This window comes from Macaca nemestrina, chromosome 8, assembly GCF_043159975.1.
Source record: "Macaca nemestrina isolate mMacNem1 chromosome 8, mMacNem.hap1, whole genome shotgun sequence".
NCBI lineage: Eukaryota > Metazoa > Chordata > Mammalia > Primates > Cercopithecidae > Macaca > Macaca nemestrina.
The window spans coordinates 59,514,041-59,533,790 of NC_092132.1; the positions used below are offsets into that span (position 1 = coordinate 59,514,041).

The 19,750-nt window shown below is 38.4% G+C and overlaps 1 pseudogene; it reads left to right on the top strand.

Moving 5' to 3' along the window:
* The first annotated feature begins 510 nt into the window (after positions 1 to 510).
* Positions 511 to 18,071, top strand: LOC139355577 (mitotic checkpoint protein BUB3 pseudogene; annotated as a pseudogene).
* The last annotated feature ends 1,679 nt before the right edge of the window (positions 18,072 to 19,750 follow it).

Consider the following 19,750-nt stretch of genomic DNA (forward strand, 5'->3'; position numbering starts at 1 on the left):
AGAACCCCTGTGTTCAGTGTAGGATGGGTTTCTTTGTAAAACTTGCCATCAGTGGAAAGGAAGTAGGGGAGGTTGATGAAGGGGGGCTCTTTTAACCCAGGAATCTCTGCAGAGAGGCCATCTGCACCTAGGCCATGACTTCATCACTTACAGTTACTAGACACAAGCAGCTCATTCGCCGTGCACTGGATATTCAGCATAAAAAAGTTTTCTTCATTTCTCCCCAGACCATTTTGGTGGGCAGAATCCTAAAACATTCCCAAGATTTAGGGACACTGGTGTACTCACACCTTCTCCCAATTATTCAATTAAACACCAATTCACATGCTGAAGTGAAGGGATTTCTTGGATGTAATTAAGATGCCAAATCAACTGATCTTAAGAAAAGGAGACTGTCCTGGGAGAGCCTGACCTGCAATGAGACCTTTAAATGCAGAGTTTTTCTGGATGGCCAGAGTAGAAGAGATCAGAGAGATATACTCAGGCCGGCCTGGAAAAATGTCAACCTCCATGCATGTGGAGGCCTATGGGGGCCAGAGGCAAGGACCTCTGGCATCTTCTAGAAGCCTGGAATGGCCTCTGGGTAAAAGCCAGCAAAAAATGGTGAGTGCACGTCTGATACTGAGAAAAAAATGAACTTTTCCAACAACCAGTGAGCTTGAAAGTGCTCCATTTGAAAACCACACCCCTGTTGACACCTTCATTGAAGCCAGATCAGCCCCGGACCAGAGAGCCCAGCCCTGCCCTTCCTGAACTTCCAACCTACAGAAACTGTTAGATGATATATTTGTGTCATTTGAAGCCACTGAGTTTGTGGTAACTTTTTATGCTGCAACAGAACACTAATGCAACCACTTTCTCCCAATATTTCTCTCATCCACCATCTCATTTTCTATGCTGTATTGAAAAGGTGCTAATTACTAGTAACAGTTGCCCTCTTCAGACTTTCTGAGATTATCTAATACAAGAGGTTTCTTTCACTCCTCTTAGCAGTGGATCAATGGAGTCCATATTAATGCCTTGCTAGCATTTAGAACTCATGGGCCTATAACCTCAAAGACTAAAAATAGGGCAAAATTGTAATCTAGAAGATGGAGAATAGTGTGAAAAATGGAGCACACATTTGTTGACCAAAAGCATTAGCATGAATGAGTAATCTCTGAGAGAGGAGTAAGGCCAAAAAAAAAAATTTTTAATAGTATGTAAGAAATTAACCATAGAATTTGTTTCAACTGGGGTATAGAGATAATTTAATAGATATTTAAAAGCTTTAAACCAATCTGTGTGTTACAGAAACAATAAGTGGGGAAGCAGAGAACAATGGTCTGGTGCCAAAAGAGCCCCAGAGGCCAGTCCAGAGGTTCTTTCAGCAGGAGATCCTTGTCTTGGATGCAGGGGTGGAGCCATGCCGCAGATCCTTTGTCTCTGTTGCACCGATTGCATAATTAGTCCACTTAACTCTCCATGCCTTTGCTAGGTCCTCATCCTTCTGCCACCACCTATGGAGGCTGCTTTGCATTTCTTCATCATTGTTATGTTCAACATGAGGCCACTGTTCAAAAACATTATAAATAGGATTTGATAACAAACTTTCTAACTGCAATGAAAATAACCTCCAGGGTTTCAAGCACACATATCCTCTATATTAAAATGAGGTCTGAGTTGAGAAAAGCTGTATTTTGTGAGGGATTGCCCTCACAGGTGCTGGCTGAATGCTTGAGGATTTATAGAAGTAGAAAATTCTGCAGACCTTTGTGGGCTGTGCCAGCGGGGGTCAGGAAAGTTCTGAGAAATGACCTGATTAAATCAGCACATAATAGGAGAAGAAAAGTGCCTCACAGGCCTAAAGACACAATGAGTCTTTGACCAGATGCAGACTTTCACTGCATTTAAAGAAAGTGCAGCTAAAGAAAGAAGTGGTCAGCAGGAAAGACAGCAAATGATATCCAGACCCTCACTGTGTACACAGCACTGGTTACATGACAGAAAATGTATCTGAGTGGCGAGAGTACTCTCAGTGAGGAGATGAAATTTCATGGGTGGCAGAGTCATTTCATCAAGATTTTCTGGACTTCAGAGAAGCTATTTCCCCAAACTAATATCCCTTTCCTGATTTTTTATGAGGAAGGTATTATGGATAAATAACTGGAGCATTGCAAGTTTTTGTTTCTTTGTGTGTTTGTTTGGGTTTTGTTTTTGAGACAGGGTCTCACTCTGTCACCCAGGCTGGAGTGCAGTGGAACAAGCTCGGCTCACCGCAGCCTCAAACTCCTGGGCATAAGCGATCCTCCCATCTCAGCCTTCGAGTAGTCCGGACTACAGGCAAGCACCACCATACTCAGCTAATTTTAAAAAATTGTAAATACAGATGAGGTCTTACTTGTTGCCCAGGCTGGTCTCAAACTACTGGGCTCAAACTATCTTCCTGTCTCAGCCTCCCAAAGTGTTGGTATCACAGGTATGAGCCACTGGGCCCAGCCAAGCATTGTAAGGTTTATGCTTTGTTGTGACTTTGGTTGTCAACGGTGCTTTAAGTATTTTACCTTTGCAAATTTACAAAACTTTAAAGCCACTGTGTTAGCTTTGTGATAACTTCGCTTTAGTAGATGAGGTAGATTCTACTATTGGCCCATTTAACTAATGAGAAAACTGAGACACGGGAGTTAACTTACTCATCTTTACCCAGCTAGTCAGGCAATGACTACAAGAGCAGGAGGAGGGTCACGGTGAGACTCTGACTTTACCGGAAAGGTCCAGATATCCATTATTATTGGAAATCCCTTTATTGGAGACTTGAAAATTAGTTCCCAGCTTCCTTCTTTCATTTACTCTCTCTTTTTTCTTAACTATTTTCTTTCTTTTAAAAATTCGTTTATTGACCAGCCTGACCAACATGGAGAAACCCCTTCTCTACCAAAAATACAAAATTAGCCTGGCGTGGTGGCGCATGCTTGTAATCCCAGCTACTCTGGAGGCTGAGGCAGGAGAATCACTTGAAACCAGGAGGTGGAGACCGCGGTGAGCCGAGATCGCGTCATTGCACTCCAGCCTGGGCAGCAAAAGCGAAACTCTGTCTCAAAACAAAACCAAAAAAAATTTTTTTATTTAGTTCTTTTTTTATTTTCTTTCTTTTATACCTAAGATCTTCTGGCATTTAATTTAAAAGGTTGATTTTATAATGTGTTTATCAAAATAGATAGTTCCCATTCTTCTACTTGAGGAAATAACTTTCAACTCAGTTTTTTAGTTCTTTTACTCTTTATCTCCATATGACTAAATAATTTGCTTATATTGCTACTTACTATTTTTTTAGTTTTGGGATTTTCTATTGGCGTCCCACTAGGAATATAAGGATATACTTTTATTTTATATCTTCACCCTGTTCCACCTCTGTTGTGATAAAATGTTTGTCTTAATTTAACTAGATCAATATTAGTATTTAAATTATTATGAATATTTTGTTATAAACATGCAAATGCTACTTACAATTGAGCCATCTACCATCTAGAATAATTTTTCTTTCCTCCACAAGTTTTAATTTTCACTGGAATTGTGTAGTTTATTCATTTGCTTGTCATTTTGTATAATTATCACAAATTTAACCACAACTCTGCCAGGGTCTAAATCACCTCTCAAAATGATGAGACGTGTCTGTTATAGTATCAGAAGTATGACAGTTCCTACTGTTCTACATTACTGTCAACACTCGATATCAGAATTTAAACTTTTTAATCATTCTGGAAGGCATTTCTATGGATATTTCCTACAGTTGTTTTATTCTGCATTTTTTTGATGACTAATGAAATTGTGCACTTTGCTATTTCTTTATTAGACATGTAGCTATCTTCTTTTATGATAGAATTGTTTCATCCTTTTCCCCATTTTTAATTGGATTGTACTTTTTCTTAATGATTTGTAAAAATTCTTTATTCTGGATACTAGTCTTGAGGTTAGATGTATTAAAAATTTATTCTCCCACTTTCTATGTCTTTTTACTCTCTTAATAAGGTTGTTTGATGAATGTACGTTCCTAATTTTAATGTAGGACAATTTATTCTGTACAGGACCAGCTACATAATTTGCAGGGCTTAGGACAAAATCAAAATGTAGGATCCTATATTCAAAAATTAGTAAAAATTTCAAGATTAGTAAAAATAGAACATTAAACCAAGCATGAAGCCCTGTGTAGCCATGTGAGTCACATGGCAATGAAAGCGGCCCGGATTTCATTTTTTGTGTAGTATTTTTTGAGGCCTCATTTAGAGAATTTTTGGCTACTCCAAGGTCAGGGAGATATTTTCTTACATTATTTCCTAGAAGTTTTTATGTTTTACCTTTTACTTTTTTTTTTTTTTTTGAGACCAAGTGTATTTCTATACATTTTAGAGTCCACATGTCAATTACTACTAAAAAGGACATGCTGAGATTTGCTAATGAGATTGCATTGAGTTTATAGATTAATTTGAGAGGAATCAAACCTTCATAATATTGAGTCTTCTAATCCATGAATGTGGTATATTTCTTTGTTTATTCTGACTTCTTTAACTTCTTAATCATGTGTTATAGGTTTCTTTGTAGAAGCTTCACACATCTTTAATTCATACGTATTTATGGGATTTTATTTTTGCATTTGTAATTTTTAAATTTTTAATGTCTAATTGATCTTTGTTATGTAAAAATACAGTTGCTTTTATAGAAAGAGCTTATATCCAGCAAACTTGCTGTATTCCTTTATTAATCCTTTGATCTGTAGGTAGATGTGCTTGTGTTTTCTGTGTATACAAATGGGTCATTTTGATAAAAAAAGTTTATTCTCTTTAAATTTCATATCCTTTATTTCTTCCTCTTGCCTTATTACACAGCCTAGGACCTTACAATGTTGACTACTGGGCATTCTCATCTGATTCCTCTTCTCACCATTTAGTTTGCTGAAAGATTTTTACAGATATCTTCACCAAGTTAAGGAAGTCTTCTGATAGGTTTCTCAGCTAATCATTCTTTATTATGAGTAAGTGTTATGTTTTAACAAAAGCAGTTACGCACCTATCGAGATTATCATGTGATTATTTTCCTCTATTCTGTTAATGTATTAAGTTACATTGATTGAGTTCAAAGATAAATTTGAGACCTAGAAATGCTGGAATAAACCCAACTTGGTCATGAAGTATTATTCCTTTTATATATAACTAGATTTGGTTTGCTAATACTTGGTTTTATATTGTTACATTTATGATTATGAGCGATTTCTTGTCATTTTTCTTTCTTGTAATGTCTTTGTTAGCTGTCAGTATTGAATTTTTTGTTTGTTTGTTTGTTTGTTTTGAGACAGAGTCTCGCTCTGTCGCCCAGGCTGGAGTGCAGTGGTGCAATCTCGGCTCACTGCAAGCTCCGCCTCCCGTGTTCAGGCCATTCTCCTGCCTCAGCTTCCTGAGTAGCTGGAACTACAGGCGCCCAACACCACGCCCAGCTAATTTTTTGTATTTTTAGTAGAGACAGGGTTTCACAGTGTTAGCCAGGATGGTCTCGATGTTTTGACCTCGTGATCCACCTGCCTCTGCCTCCCAAAACGTTGGGATTACAGGCGTGAGCCACCGTGCCTGGCCTGTATTGAAATTTTAATAGTTTCTTAAAAGTAGTTAGTAATTATTCTCTCTTTCTCTATTTGTTGAAGGCTTTGTGAGAGATTGACACTACTTATTCCTTGTTTGGAAAAATTTACTGATGAAGCGTTCATGACCTAGAATATTCTTTTTGACAGAAGTGAATTTATTATCATGCTATTTTACCTAGTGTCCTCACACAAAAGTATAGGACCAGAGGTTGTCTTGCATTGTAGTCTTATCCTATTGCACTCAGCGTCAAATGGTGACAAAATACAGAATTCAAAATTAATATGTGGAAAATTCTTCCATTATATAGATGAATAGATTGTCAGCAGAGGATTTGGTTCTTCTCAGTGAATAGTCAAAATAAGTCTCCTCTCCTGTCAGGAATACACTTGATAATACCCTGACATTTTATAGTTTACATATGAAAGAAACTTGATAGAGGTATCTCTCAAATTTGAAAATCTTAATTTATGTAACATTTAAATAATGACTTATGAATCTCAGCTCACTGCAACCTCCACCTCCTGGGTTCAAGCAATTCTCCTGTCTCAGTCTCCGGAGTACCTGGGATTAAAAGCATGCACCACCACGCCTGGCTAATTTTTGTATTTTTAGTAGAGACAGGGTTTCAGTATGTTGGCCATGCTGGTCTTGAATTGCTGACCTCAGGTGATCCACCCACCTTGGACTCCCAAAGTGCTGGGATTACAGGCGTAGGCCACCGCGCCCAGCCTGAAAATATATCCACAATGTTTTTTTGTTTTGTTTTTTAACTGAAGAACAAACCAACAATGGTGGTAAGTGGCTTGCCAAAACTCATACGGCAGGTTAAGTGATGGGCCAGAAAGAGAAAAACATGAATTCTGAAAGCAGATGCAACCCAGCTTTAATCAACAACCTCCAACTTGCTAGCTTCATGCTTATGGGCAAACTATATACCCACTGTCATTGCCAGTTTCATCAGCTGTGAAATGGATAATTCACAAGGATAAAGTCTGTTCAGGGGCCACTGGGAAAATCAGTGATTATATATATGTCAGTACGTAACACAAGGCAACACTCAAGAAATGAAAGCATTATTCTTCCCAAACACTCTAGAGCCATCCCCATCATCCTGGGAAACTTCTTTTAATGTTTTCATTTCACACGTATGCTGACATCTTGTCAAAGCCATGCTTGAATTTGTGCCAAACCAGAAATGACTCCCCCAAAGACTTACTACTTATATCACTCATTACCTATATCCTTCCCTGTTCATCCCTAACTACCTGTAACAAGTATATATATATACACACACACATAAATATATATGCACATAACAAATATATATACACATAAATATATATACACACACACACACAGCAAATATATATATTTGTTACAAGCAGTTAGGCATGAACAGGGTAGGAGAGGACTCTTTCCCATCCACTAGGAGTATCAGGTGCCGTTTTGGCAATTACCACATTGCCTCTCTAAAAGTGATAAATTGGCATCTGGTGCCAGGGAGAGGCCGTTTCCTGATGCTCCACACCTGTTGCAAAAGTGTTAATTGAATGTAGGCACCAGGGGGAAGCAACTTCCCAGGCATGCACATTAAGAGACAAAATGGCGGAGTGTGATCTTCCAAAGGCACACACCAGAAAAGGAGAATAGCCTCAGACGGGCATACATACAACTTCCTAACCCTTTTATGCCTGAGGTTACAATTGTTTGAATTTTTGCAATCAGACCTTGGCAATGACCTTGAGCAGTAGAATATAAATAATTCCCACATCCTTAGCGTTCCAGTAATGGAACACTAGGCATAAATGGGATTTGTTAAAGACACTGTACCTGCTTGCCTCCCAAGGCTAAGGAGGGCACTGCACATGTGGGCAGCCCATGCTAAGGGAAGAATCATGTGAAAACGAGCCAACCTATAAATTCCTACGATCATGGTTAAATACTGCATTTGACCTCAGTGCCCATTTGGGTCTCTTCCAACCATACTTTCCTTTCCTTTTTTTCCTGTTCTAAAGCCTTTTAAATAAACTTCCACTCCTGATCTGAAACTTGCCTTCATCTCCTTTTCTGTCTTATGCCCCTCAGTCGAATTCTTTCTTCTGAAGAGGCAAAGATTGAGGTTGCTGCAGACCCATATGAATTCACCACCTGTAATTCAGACACCTTCCACCAGTAACATATTTGGTGTCATGATACTTGGATATTTGACACTACTAACATATTCATTCAATATTCTATTATGACTTATTTTCTCATTCAAAGAAATACTCATTTTCATGTGTAATATTGTATTGGTACACATATGTATTTTTTTCTTTCTTACACAGGATCTTCAAAGATGTGTACAAGAGCCCACAAAGCTAGTTTTGTCCCTGATTTGTGGGAATTTTAAAAATGATGAACTAATTTATAATTATACAATGCTTCATGTTGGTTTGGTAAGTCCTTGCTAGGAAATTGTTCATTTCATCTAAACATTTTTTAATCAAATTTGTTGTAATATTCTCATTTTATCTTTTTATATATGCATGTATGCTATTGATTCTGTTTCTCTGGAGAACCCCAACTATACACCCCCCTTCCCTAGCTCTATTCCATCCTGCCCATGGTTTAACTTAAAAAAAAAAAACCAGTGGCCTGTACTGCCACTGGTTTGTACACACTTCTCATTCTCCCTTATTTATTTAATAAACATTTGTTGAATACCTGCCATGCTAATCACCATGTTAAATGCAGAAGATATCTTGTTTAAAAAGAATGGGCTGGTCCCTATCCTCATAAAGTCTGATGAAGACCCATACTAAACTAGAAATGTAGTAAGATGATCCTCTTAGCTTGCCTTATGAAAGTTATTTTCCTACTTATAGAAACTTTTTCTTTCTTCTGCAATTCAAGACCTACCCTTCACATGAGGCCTACCTCAAGCTTTATCTGTGTTGTCCAAGCTAATATTTCCAAAGTACATGAGAATTACCTTCAATATTTTCCTGTGTGTGTATGCATGTACGTGCTATTTCTTTTGTTTTTATAGAGAGAAGAGTATACAGAATTAAGCACATGTAAATGAATGAGCAAATGAGCATATATTGATTGCCTTTGTCTATAGGATATGATAGATGGTCATATCATAAGCTAAGCCATACCTTTGTTTATTATTCCCTACTGCAGACAAACTTCAGAGAGTGTGAGCTCTCCTTGTGTACAAAATTGGACACCACTATTTATCTTATGGCTTCATAGTGGTAACCACAAAACATTTTATCCAGTTCTGACTGTTATAGCAGGTAGCTAGTCAGGCATGAGGAGCCCTCTCCTCCCCACCCACCACAGACACACCAGGAATGTGAGACAACCATTAGGTGATGGTCAGACAGTTGTTAACTATTTATCCAAAATAATGATTAGTCACAGCCAGCACCAGGGAAAGGTAGTCTCCAATAAACAGAAACACATGAAACTGGTAACGAGCAGCTTCCTGATAAGATCTGAGGAGTTGGGCGAGTGGGCTCAAGTATGTGCATTAAAAGGCAAAATGGCAGATTTTAGCTGGTATTTGATCTCTTAGGGACATTTGACTGGTAAGGGAAGAAAGTCTCAAGTCAGCATGCATGTAATTCCAGTGAACACACTGTGCGTGCTGCCCTCCCAAGTGCTAGCAGGCCACTGTGCATGCAGACAGCCCACCCTAAGGGAAGAATCAGGGGAGAGGGAACACAAGACCCGGGAAGCATGCCAACTTATAAAACCCCAATTCAAAGGTTCAAACAGTGCACTTGTCTTTCAAGTACTCACTTGGCCCTTTTCCAAGTGTACTTTCCTTCCTTTTGTTCCTACTCTAAAACTTTGTAATAAACTTTCACTCCTGCTCTAAAACTTGCCTCGGTCTCTCCTTCTGCTATATGCCCCTCGGGCAAATTCTTTCTTCTGAGGAGGCAGGAATTGAGGTTGCTGCATTGTTTTGTTTGCTTTTTAATTCATGAACTTCTGTGATACTCAGAGATCCTATGTGATATGTATTATTACTAATCCAATTTTACAAAGGCTGAAACTGAGACTTAGAGATTAAATAGCTCACCCAATGTCACAGAGCTTGCCAGACCCAAATCCAGGCAGTCTGGGTCCAGTGTTAACCTTGTTAGCCTTTGGGTGATACTTCTAACCAAAGAGGTATTCCACAAATACTAGATAGCATTAAACTATGAAAGCTAACCAATTTAATGAATTTTTGCTATATCAACATAATAAAAGTCATTGGTTTTTACATAGTTGTTAACTGTAATTCCAGATTTCACGAGCATGGTGTTTTGATTTGACTTTAACATGTGAAACAGTAATAAAAAATGAGATTAAAGAAACACAATTTAAAATACTTAAATGGCTGGGTTTATCCTGTAGCATTAGAACAATAAAAAAGGTGAGTATCTGTAGAATTAAAATTATTTTTCAGATGAAACATGAAAAATATTTTACCGTGACTCATTTATTGACGCTACACATTGTATCTTTGTTGTTTCCATTTTCCTTGCAAAAGATATTTGCACCAAAGCTGTCCTTCCCCTGTAGGAGCACAAGTGTGAGCAGATCATTTCAGAAGTCATAAGCTTATGCATTATTTCTGGAAAATTAGGAGCATTACCATTCACACTGTGATTAAGTGTCATTCTGTAATGAGGAAACTATAATCAAAATCTGAAATGAGAAAGGACAAGATAATCATAAAGCACAGGCTGAAAACAAATATCCTTAAAATTAAATTATTTCAGGAAATGAAGTCATCATAATAATTTTTCTAAGTATTCTAGGTATAGTCATGAAGGATAATGTAGTTTGAATACTCACAAACTAAAGACTCAGAGGGTTTTTTAAAAAATGTCATTTCATAAGTTATAAAACACTTGCATGTTTCTTTTAATTTTTTAATCAACTCAGGATTCACTACTGTCTGAAAATACATGTTTCTTTCAGACAACCTTGAAAACATAAGAGCAACAAAGAAGAATTTTAAATTCTTAATTTGGTTGCTAACCACAACTCCCTGCCCCCCACCCCTCCCCCACCTTGGCTCCCAAGAGAAGCAGCAAGTGTTTATGGCTCATTCAGGGAGAAAACAAAGGGTTGGAGGCTTTCAGCAATGAGGAGCATTTTCCCTGGTTATCCTACCCACTTCATCACTTTGTCTGCAGAAGAACAGAAGATCGAGCAGGCAGAAATTGTGCACATCAGACTCCTGACGTAACATTATGCAGATTTTGAGGCAGGAAAGTGTCTGCCTCATGCAATGACTAAGAATTCCCCTTAAAGGTGTAGAAAAGACAGTGTAACACTTTTCATGACTAGTTATCTGGGTGAGCAAACAACTTAATCCCACTGAGTTTGTTGTTTTCCATCTTTTAAGAAGAAGATAATAGATACTCTCCCTATCTTCCTAATTTTGTTGTAAAGCTGAAACTTCGTGTGTGTATAACATAGCACACATGTAATATATATTATATATAAAAGTGTTTTGGAAAAGGAGGAAGTATTATAAAAGTTTTGGTAATTTTAGATATAAAAGCAGACTTTTAAAGTTCTATTATATGAAGAGAGAGGCAAGAATTATAAATTCTTCAAACTTTCATTGTGTGTTTATTTAGAAAAATTGCCCTGTTTTTATTTATTTACACAAAAGAATAATAAGGACAGCTACCATTTAATAGAGCCCTGGCAGTGCTAAGTATTCCACATGCATTACCTCATTTAATTCCCTCAATAACTGTTATTGATAAACAACTCAAAGCTGGGACGAGGGTGAAGCAAAGGAGGCATTTATTTCAGGTACAAAATTTAACAGGGCACCAAAAAACTCAGCTATTAAATAAATAACATTCTAATATTGTATTTAAAAATCAAAAGTAATCCAAATAAATTCTACAATAAACAAAATATCCACATTTTAACTAAAGACAGGGCAGTTATCTTGTGTAACCTTGAGTAAATAACTTCTTTGTGCCTCTGCTTCTTTATTTAAAATGGGATAATAATAGTAGTACCTGCTCCTTAGGGTCGTAGTGAGGACCTAATGATTTAATGTAAGTGATTAGAACAATGCCTGGCGTATTTTAAACGCTTGAAACATGTTGGTTAAAATCATCTAGTATTGTCTTTACTGGTTTTGCAAGTTTAAATGTAAGAAAACTGAGGCTCAAACGATTTAAAAAGCTTGACCAAGTTTACAAATCCAGTTGCAGGATTCACACTCAGAAAGTTTTCCTCCGGAGCCCTTTTCTTAATCACTCCACTATACTGTTTCTCACGCCGGGAGCGGTGGCTCAAGCCTGTAATCCCAGCACTTTGGGAGGCTGAGACGGGCGGATCACGAGGTCAGGAGATCGAGACCATCCTGGTTAATACGGTGAAACCCCATCTCTACTAAAAAATACAAAAAACTAGCCGGGCGAGGGGGCGGGCGCCGGTAGTCCCAGCTACTCAGGAGCCTGAGGCAGGAGAATGGCGTAAACCCGGGAGGCGGAGCTTGCAGTGAGCCGAGATCCGGCCACTGCACTCCAGCCTGGGCTACAGAGCGAGACTCTGTCTAAAAAAAAAAAAAAAAAAAAAAAAAAGAAATCTGTGTGTTCACAGAGCACATTAAGTGTGAATATGTGTGCACCTCACTGGTAGATCATACAATGAAAGCTTTTTAAAAATATCTTGAAATGTTAGTGTATTGACTTAGATGAGTTTTATTAGATTGGCATTGCTTAGCAAAGGAGCACAAAAGAAACGGAAGAAATACCCTACAGTCAGAGTGTGAGATGAAGAGAGCAGGGCCTTCACTTCACCCAAGAGGTTAAGACAGATTATATAACCAGTCCCTTTAGATAAGAGGGCAATCCATCTTCTTGAGGAGATATATCAATGGTTAGGATTCAGTTAAGATATATCAATGGTTAAAATTTAGTTTTTAAACTTGTTCAACTTGTTCATTTGAATGTAGCTATAGATTTTTTTTTCTTAATGAGAATAAACAGAGCTATCTGTTAACAGGGTAAGTGGGAAACAGCACATGTGGTTTTATACAGTTGTATCCACAATAGGCAGTTCAAGGCACAGAACAAAAAAGCACTCTTATTTATAGAGCTTCTGACTTCAATTACACCTCTTGGTAAAGCAAGCAAAGAATTATTTATACAGGTTTCTACGTTGGTCACAATAATGCTTTTTAAGAATGATGCTTAGTTGTTTAAACGTGTGACTCAGTATTCTCTAATGTTCCTGAATCTGTGTTATTTCCTCTTAACTGTTGTCTGTCATTCAGGTTTTGGAAGACAATTTAATTTCCTTTGTGAATGAATAGGGGCAAATTAAAGGACATATTTCTATGTGTTTCTTTTGAATATTTTCCTCACTGACTACTGGGGTGATATAAACTGCAAAACCTGTAGTCAGAAGTGTAATCCTATGTAGTGAAGTTATATAAGAGCAAGCAGTTCCTCAGAGTCAAGCAATTCAGCAAGAGCCACACGCACATGCACACACACACACACCTACACACACAGAGATGCACAACAGTGATGAAACATGCATGAATAGATTTCTATAATAATCAACAAGAGGACGTCTTTTTACAAAATGCTGAAATTTGCATGATGATTTTTTCACAACGTGTGTATATTTCACAATTTCACAACATATTTATAAGCAATTGGTTCAACTAATAGAAAACATGCCATTTACTTCCCTTATCTTTGGGATCTGGCACTAACTCTGCACCTTACTGTTTCTGTACCCCATTTTCTTACCTAAAAAGAGGTTAATAATATGACTTATCTCATAAACTTGTTGTGACGAATGAATAAGACAAAGCGTGTAGAGTCTTAAGAAGAAGACGTGGCATTTAGTAACTGATCAAATATGTCACCTCTCTCAATATCATTATTACCTTAGAAAAAGCCTTGAAACTTGCCAAAGTAATCGCATCACCTTTAACAATGAGTGCGGAAATGTACCTTCTTGGTTTCAGAGATCCTTATTTCATCCAGGTTTCTAAGGCATCCATTACATCGTAGTAAAATAGCTAACATTCCTTTTTCCTTGCTATTTGTCAACAGCTGCTATGACCTTAATTATCTGTAGAAGGCCTTTAGAATAAGATTTTCGACAATATGCACTACAAGTAAAATTATTCTATAATTATATTCTGTTGTAGTGATTATTGACCATCTTGTTTCTTGCCTTGTCACAAAAAAAATACAGGTATCATTAAAGTATGTCCACTGAGATAGCGAAGGCTCTATTTCCTGTTTCCTATTCCATTAGTGCCCAAATGACTGCCCTCTTTAGAGCTGCTCTGTAAGCTCCCTGACATACAACAGCACAGCTGGGCCTTGCCTTCCTACAACATATAGGATAACATGAAACAGGTCAGTATGTGTAGAGAATGCATGGTGCATATTGAATTTGAAGAGCAAACAAATCTGGTGTACAATCATTACGATCACAGTGACATTTATCTCAAAAAATTAATTTTAGCCCAAGGATTTTTCTAATCAAACATGAAACTTGTCACATGGCACAATGACATGATGATTTTGATGAACAATTACCTGAGGAAAGGTTAACAGTTTTGCCCATCATGTTCTAATTAAATAGAACAAAATGGATGACTTTCAATGTGGGGGAAAAAGCAGATTTAAGCAAACTTTAAAAAACTGCCATAAATATTTCTCTTTTTTGGCAGTATTATATATCACTTAAGTGGAAACCTACAGAGTTCTACTGCGTGATTGATTTTTGAAGGCTATAAAATTGAGTAACTTGTCATATCTTGGTACTCTCTATGCAAACACTTGTATATATATTTTTTCTGAAGAACTTTTTTTGAGATAGGGTCTTGCTCTGTTGCCCAGGCTCGGGTATAGTGGTGCAATCGTAGCTCACTGCAGCCTCGAAATCCTGGGCTCAAGCAATCCTCTCGCCTCAGCCTCCTGAGTAGCTGGGACTATAGGCACGCACCACCAGGCCCGGCCAATTTTTAACATTTTTGTGTTAAGAGTCAAGGTCTCACTTTGTTGCCCAATCTGGTTTTTTGTTTGTTTGTTTGTTTGTTTGAAGTTTTACAGCAGATGGAAAGATTAGAAAATCTGTTTCACCGGGAGAGAGAGATCTGACATCCAAGATTGAGGAAAATGGTGAATGCTGTTACTTTTTTTAGTAGAGAACATTCCCAATTAAAAAAAATTTTTTTTAAGTACGCCGGGCACGTTGGCTCAGGCCTGTAATCCCAGTGCTTTGGAAGGTTGGTCGAGACAGGCGGATCACGAGGTCAGGAGATGGAGACCATCCTGGTCAACATGGTGAAATCCCATCTGTACTAAAACACAAAAAAATTAGCGGGGCGTGCTGGCGCGCGCCTGTAGTCCCAGCTACTCGGGGGACTGAGGCAGGAGAATTACTTGACCCGGGAGGCAGAGGTTGTGGTGAGCTGAGATCACGCCACTGCACTCCAGCCTGGCGACAGAGCAAGACTCTGTCTCAAAAAAAAAAAAAAAAAAAAAAGTAAAAAACGTGTTTACCTTCAAACTATTTAAGATAGAAAACTAAGTAACATACAGAACACATAATTATATCTGCAATTAAATGTAAAATTCTCAACATTTTATTTTTCATTTCTCTACGTTAACTTTGTTTCAAAATACAAATATATTTTAACATTGCTGGCTCTGAACAACATTAAATTGATTTTAGAACGTGAAAGATAAGAGCCTTAATCAACCATCTCCGCTTAGGAGATCTGGGAGTTTGGAGAGAGATGTAAAGCACCATGGTTCGGCTGAAGGGGTTGTTCTCCATTGGCACCTGAAAGGCAGGATTGGGGTGTGGCTTCCTCATGCCCCAGCCAGTGTGCTTTGTTCTGTTCCTGAGACACAGACAATGCATCTAAGCTTGTCGCTCAGATCCTTTTTTCTAGATCTAAATGGAAACAACAAATGAGTATTTGATCAGCACAAATTCCCTCCAATTGTAGATAAAACAGCTGACTGCACATGCCCTAGCAAGGCCTGGCCAATGGCTTTTTTTAATTCTGTGAGAAGCACGGTGTTTGTTTTCAGTAGAGATTACATCAAATCCTGGTGATTTCGCCTCCTGTAAGTTTCTCGACTTACCCACTTTTTCCTTCTCCACTACTATTTCGCTACTCCAAAGTACTATATTCTCTCACCTACCTGGGAATAACTGCCTAGAATGCATCCTCCTTTCTCCATACTGTACCTCCTCCCACCCAATTACTTTTTCTATAGTTAGCATTGACCTAGTAGAATGCACACCTGCTCTCATCCATGTCCATCAATGCTGCTGCCCTCTCGTCCGCCACTGCCACCTCAATGGCCTCTCATCTCTCTGATGAAAGAAAAACTTCAGAGTGCTCTGAGGGAAGCAAGGAGGCGGCGGAGGCGGCAGAGAGCGGCAAGTAGTGGAAACGTTGCTTCTGAGGGGAGCCCAAGACGACCAGTTCTAACGAGTTCAAGCTGAACCAGCCACCCGAGGATGGCATCTCCTCGGTGAAGTTTAGCCCCAACACCTCCCAGTTCCTGCTTGTCTCCTCCTGGGACACGTCCGTGCGCCTCTACGGTGTGCCGGCCAACTCCGTGCGGCTCAAGTACCAGCGCACCGGCGCCGTCCTGGACTGCGCCTTCTACCATCCAATGCATGCCTGGAGTGGAGGACTAGATCATCAATTGAAAATGCATGATTTGAACATTGATCAAGAAAATCTTGTTGGGACCCATGATGCCCCTATCAGATGTGTTGAATACTGTCCAGAAGTGAATGTGGTGGTCACTGGAAATTGGGATCAGACAGTTTAATTGTGGGATTCCAGAACTCCTTGTAATGCCGGGACCTTCTCTCAGCCTGAAAAGGTATATACCCTCTCAGTGTCTGGAGACCGGCTGATTGTGAGAACAGCAGGCCGCAGTGTTGGTGTGAGACTTACGGAACATGGGTTACGTGTAGCAGCGCAGGGAGTCCAGCCTGAAATACCAGACTCGTTGCATACGAGCCTTTCCAAACAAGCAGGCTTATGTATTAAGTTCTATTGAAGGCCGAGTGGCCGTTGAGTATTTGGACCCAAACCCTGAGGTACAGAAGAAGAAGTATGCCTTCAAATGTCACAGACTAAAAGAAAATAATATTCAGTAGATTTACCCAGTCAATGCCATTTCTTTTCACAATATCCACAATACACTTGCCACAAGTAGTTCTGATGGCTTTGGAAGTATTTGCGATCCATTTAACAAAAAGCGACTGTGCCAGTTCCATCGGTACCCCACGAGCATCGCATCACTTGCCTTCAGTAATGATGGGACTATGCTTGCAATAACATCATCATATATGTATGAAATGGATGACACGGAACACCCTGAAGATGGTATCTTCATTCGCCAAGTGACAGATGCAGAAACAAAACCCAAGTCACCATGTACTTGACAAGATTTCATTTGCTTAAGTGCCATGTTGATGATAATAAAACAATTTGTGCTCCCCAATGGTGGATTTGTTAATATTAAAGAAACCAGGGAAAATATTAATTTTAATATTATAACAACCTGAAAATAATGGAAAAGAGGTTTTTGAATTTTTTTTTTTTTAAATAAACAGTTTCTTCAGTGCATGAGATGGTTTGATGGTTTGCTGCATTAAAGGTATTTGGGCAAACAAAATTGGAGGGCAGTGACTGCAGTTTTGAGAATCAGTTTTGACCTTGATGATTTTTTGTTTCCACTGTGGAAATGAATGTTTGTAGGTAAATGTAATAAAAATCCCTTTGCATTCTTTCTGGATCTTAAATGGTAGAGGAAAACGCTCATGAGCCATTTGTTTCTTTTGCTGGTTATAGTTGCTAATTCTAAAGCTGCTTCAGACTGCTTCATGAGGAGGTTAATCTACAATTAAACAGTATTTCCTCTTGGCTGTCCATTATTTTCTGAAGCAGATGGTTCATCATTTCCTGGGCTGTTAAACAAAGCGAGGTTAAGGTTAGATTCCTGGGAATCAGCTAGTTTTCCATCGTATTAGGGTACAGAAGGAAAACTAATAAGAAAACCTCCTAATATCATTTTGTGACTGTAAACGATTATTTATTAGCAAACAATTGATCCCAGAAGGGCAAATTGTTTGAGTCAGTAATGAGTTGAGAAAAGACAGAACGCATCTGTGTATTTGGAAAAATAATTGTAACATAATTGCAGTGCATTTAGACAGGCATCTATTTGGACCTCTTTCTATCTCTAAATGAATTTTTGGAAACATTAATGAGGTTTACATATTTCTCTGACATTTATATAGTTCTCATGTCCATCTCAGTTGACCAGCAGCTGGTGATTAAGGTTAAGAAGAAAAAAATTATAGTGAGAATGAGATTCATTTCAATGTAATACACTAAAACAGAACACGAACTTAGCTTGGCCTATTCTAGGTAGTTCCAAACAGTATTTTTGTTGTCAAACTTTAAAATTTATATTAATTTGCAAGTGTATGTCTCTGAACAGGACCTTGACATTTCCTGAGATTTATTTTATCTGTGATGTATTTTTTAAAAATTCTTTTGATACAGAGAAGGGTCTTTTTTTTAAACATTTCAATGAAAACTTGGGGTAAGTCTGAACCCATCTTTTGAACTGTATTTTCTTCATTGCAGGTCCACCTAATAATCCTGTGAAAGTGGTTTCTCTATGGAAAGCTATGTTTGCTTCCTACAAATACATGCTTATTCCTTAAGGACTGTGTTAGAGTTACTGTGGATTTCTCTGTTTTCTGTCTTACAAGAAACTTCTCTATGTACCTTTATACTTTGTTTAGGATGAGGAGTCTTTGTGTCCCTGTACAGTAGTCTGACGAATTCCCCCTTCTGTGCCCTAGCAAGCCCAGTTGCTGTATCTGAACAGTTTGAGCTCTTTTTGTAATATAATCTAAACCCATTATTTCTGTGCTGTCTAATAAAGAAGATTCAGAACACTTGAAAAAAAAAAAAAAGGAAAAGTTCAGCCAAATTAAACTTAAAGGAGCTTAAATGAGCAACAAAACAGTTCACAAACTGGGCAGCCCCCAGAATCACAGCAGATTCACAGAGACCCCAGTGCAGCCACGTGGTGGAAGAATATTTATAGACAAAAAAGGTAAATAACGTACAGAAATTGGGAAGTGAGGTACAGAGCAGCTGAATTGGTTACAGGCTGGCGTTTGCCTTATTTGAACACAGTTTGAACACTCAGCAGTGTATGACTGGTTGAAGTCCAGCGCTGGGATTGGCCAAGACCCAGCTATTGTTACAGGTGCATACTCCTAAGTTAGGTTTTCAATTTTGTCTACCTATTAAGCTAGGTTGTAGTTTGTCCACAAGGACTCAAATATAGAAGTACAGAGTCCTTCTCGGGTCACATTTAGTTCACTTTTAACAGCTCCCAAGGTAAAATAGAATACTGTTAACGTGTTTACATGTAGATCTGAGCTCTCCTACCTCTCTGGCCTTATCTTGAAGCAACTTCCTTCTCCTTTTCTTTGTTTTATGCTCAAAAGCCTCTTTCAGTCCCTTTTGTTTGTGGTGCTCCCTCCCCCAACAGGGCATGTTCCCCTGCTGCTTTCTGCACCCAGAAGGCACCTTACCATCCTTTCCTCCTTCTTCCTAGGGCTTCACACCTCACACTTCCACAGCCTCAGAACAGGCTTCTCTTACTTTGGAGGGTAGGCCACTCATCACAGCACTTGTCAGAGTGGTGGTTCTACACTTTTTGTGTGATAATTTAATTAATGAAGCACTTTGAGGGTGAATACAATCTCTCACAGATGGGCTGTCTCAAACTTAATGAAGCAGGCTTAGGTAAACATAGAGAAAGACCTGATTCTGAGCTAAAAATAAACAACAACAGCCCTTGTCAAAAAACAGCAAGTGCCGAAGGTCACCTAAATAAATTTAAGTTGTTTAAATTATTTTAAATTCTATTTTTGGAAAGACATTTGTTGAATTTAAAAAGTCAGAAAAGCGATTTTATTAACTTTGATTTCTTACTTTTCTATATTGAACACAGTTGACTTACCTTAAAAATTATCTTGAGATTTTTAAGTTCTAATCAGTCTTTTTGCTGCATTTCTATGTGGATCAA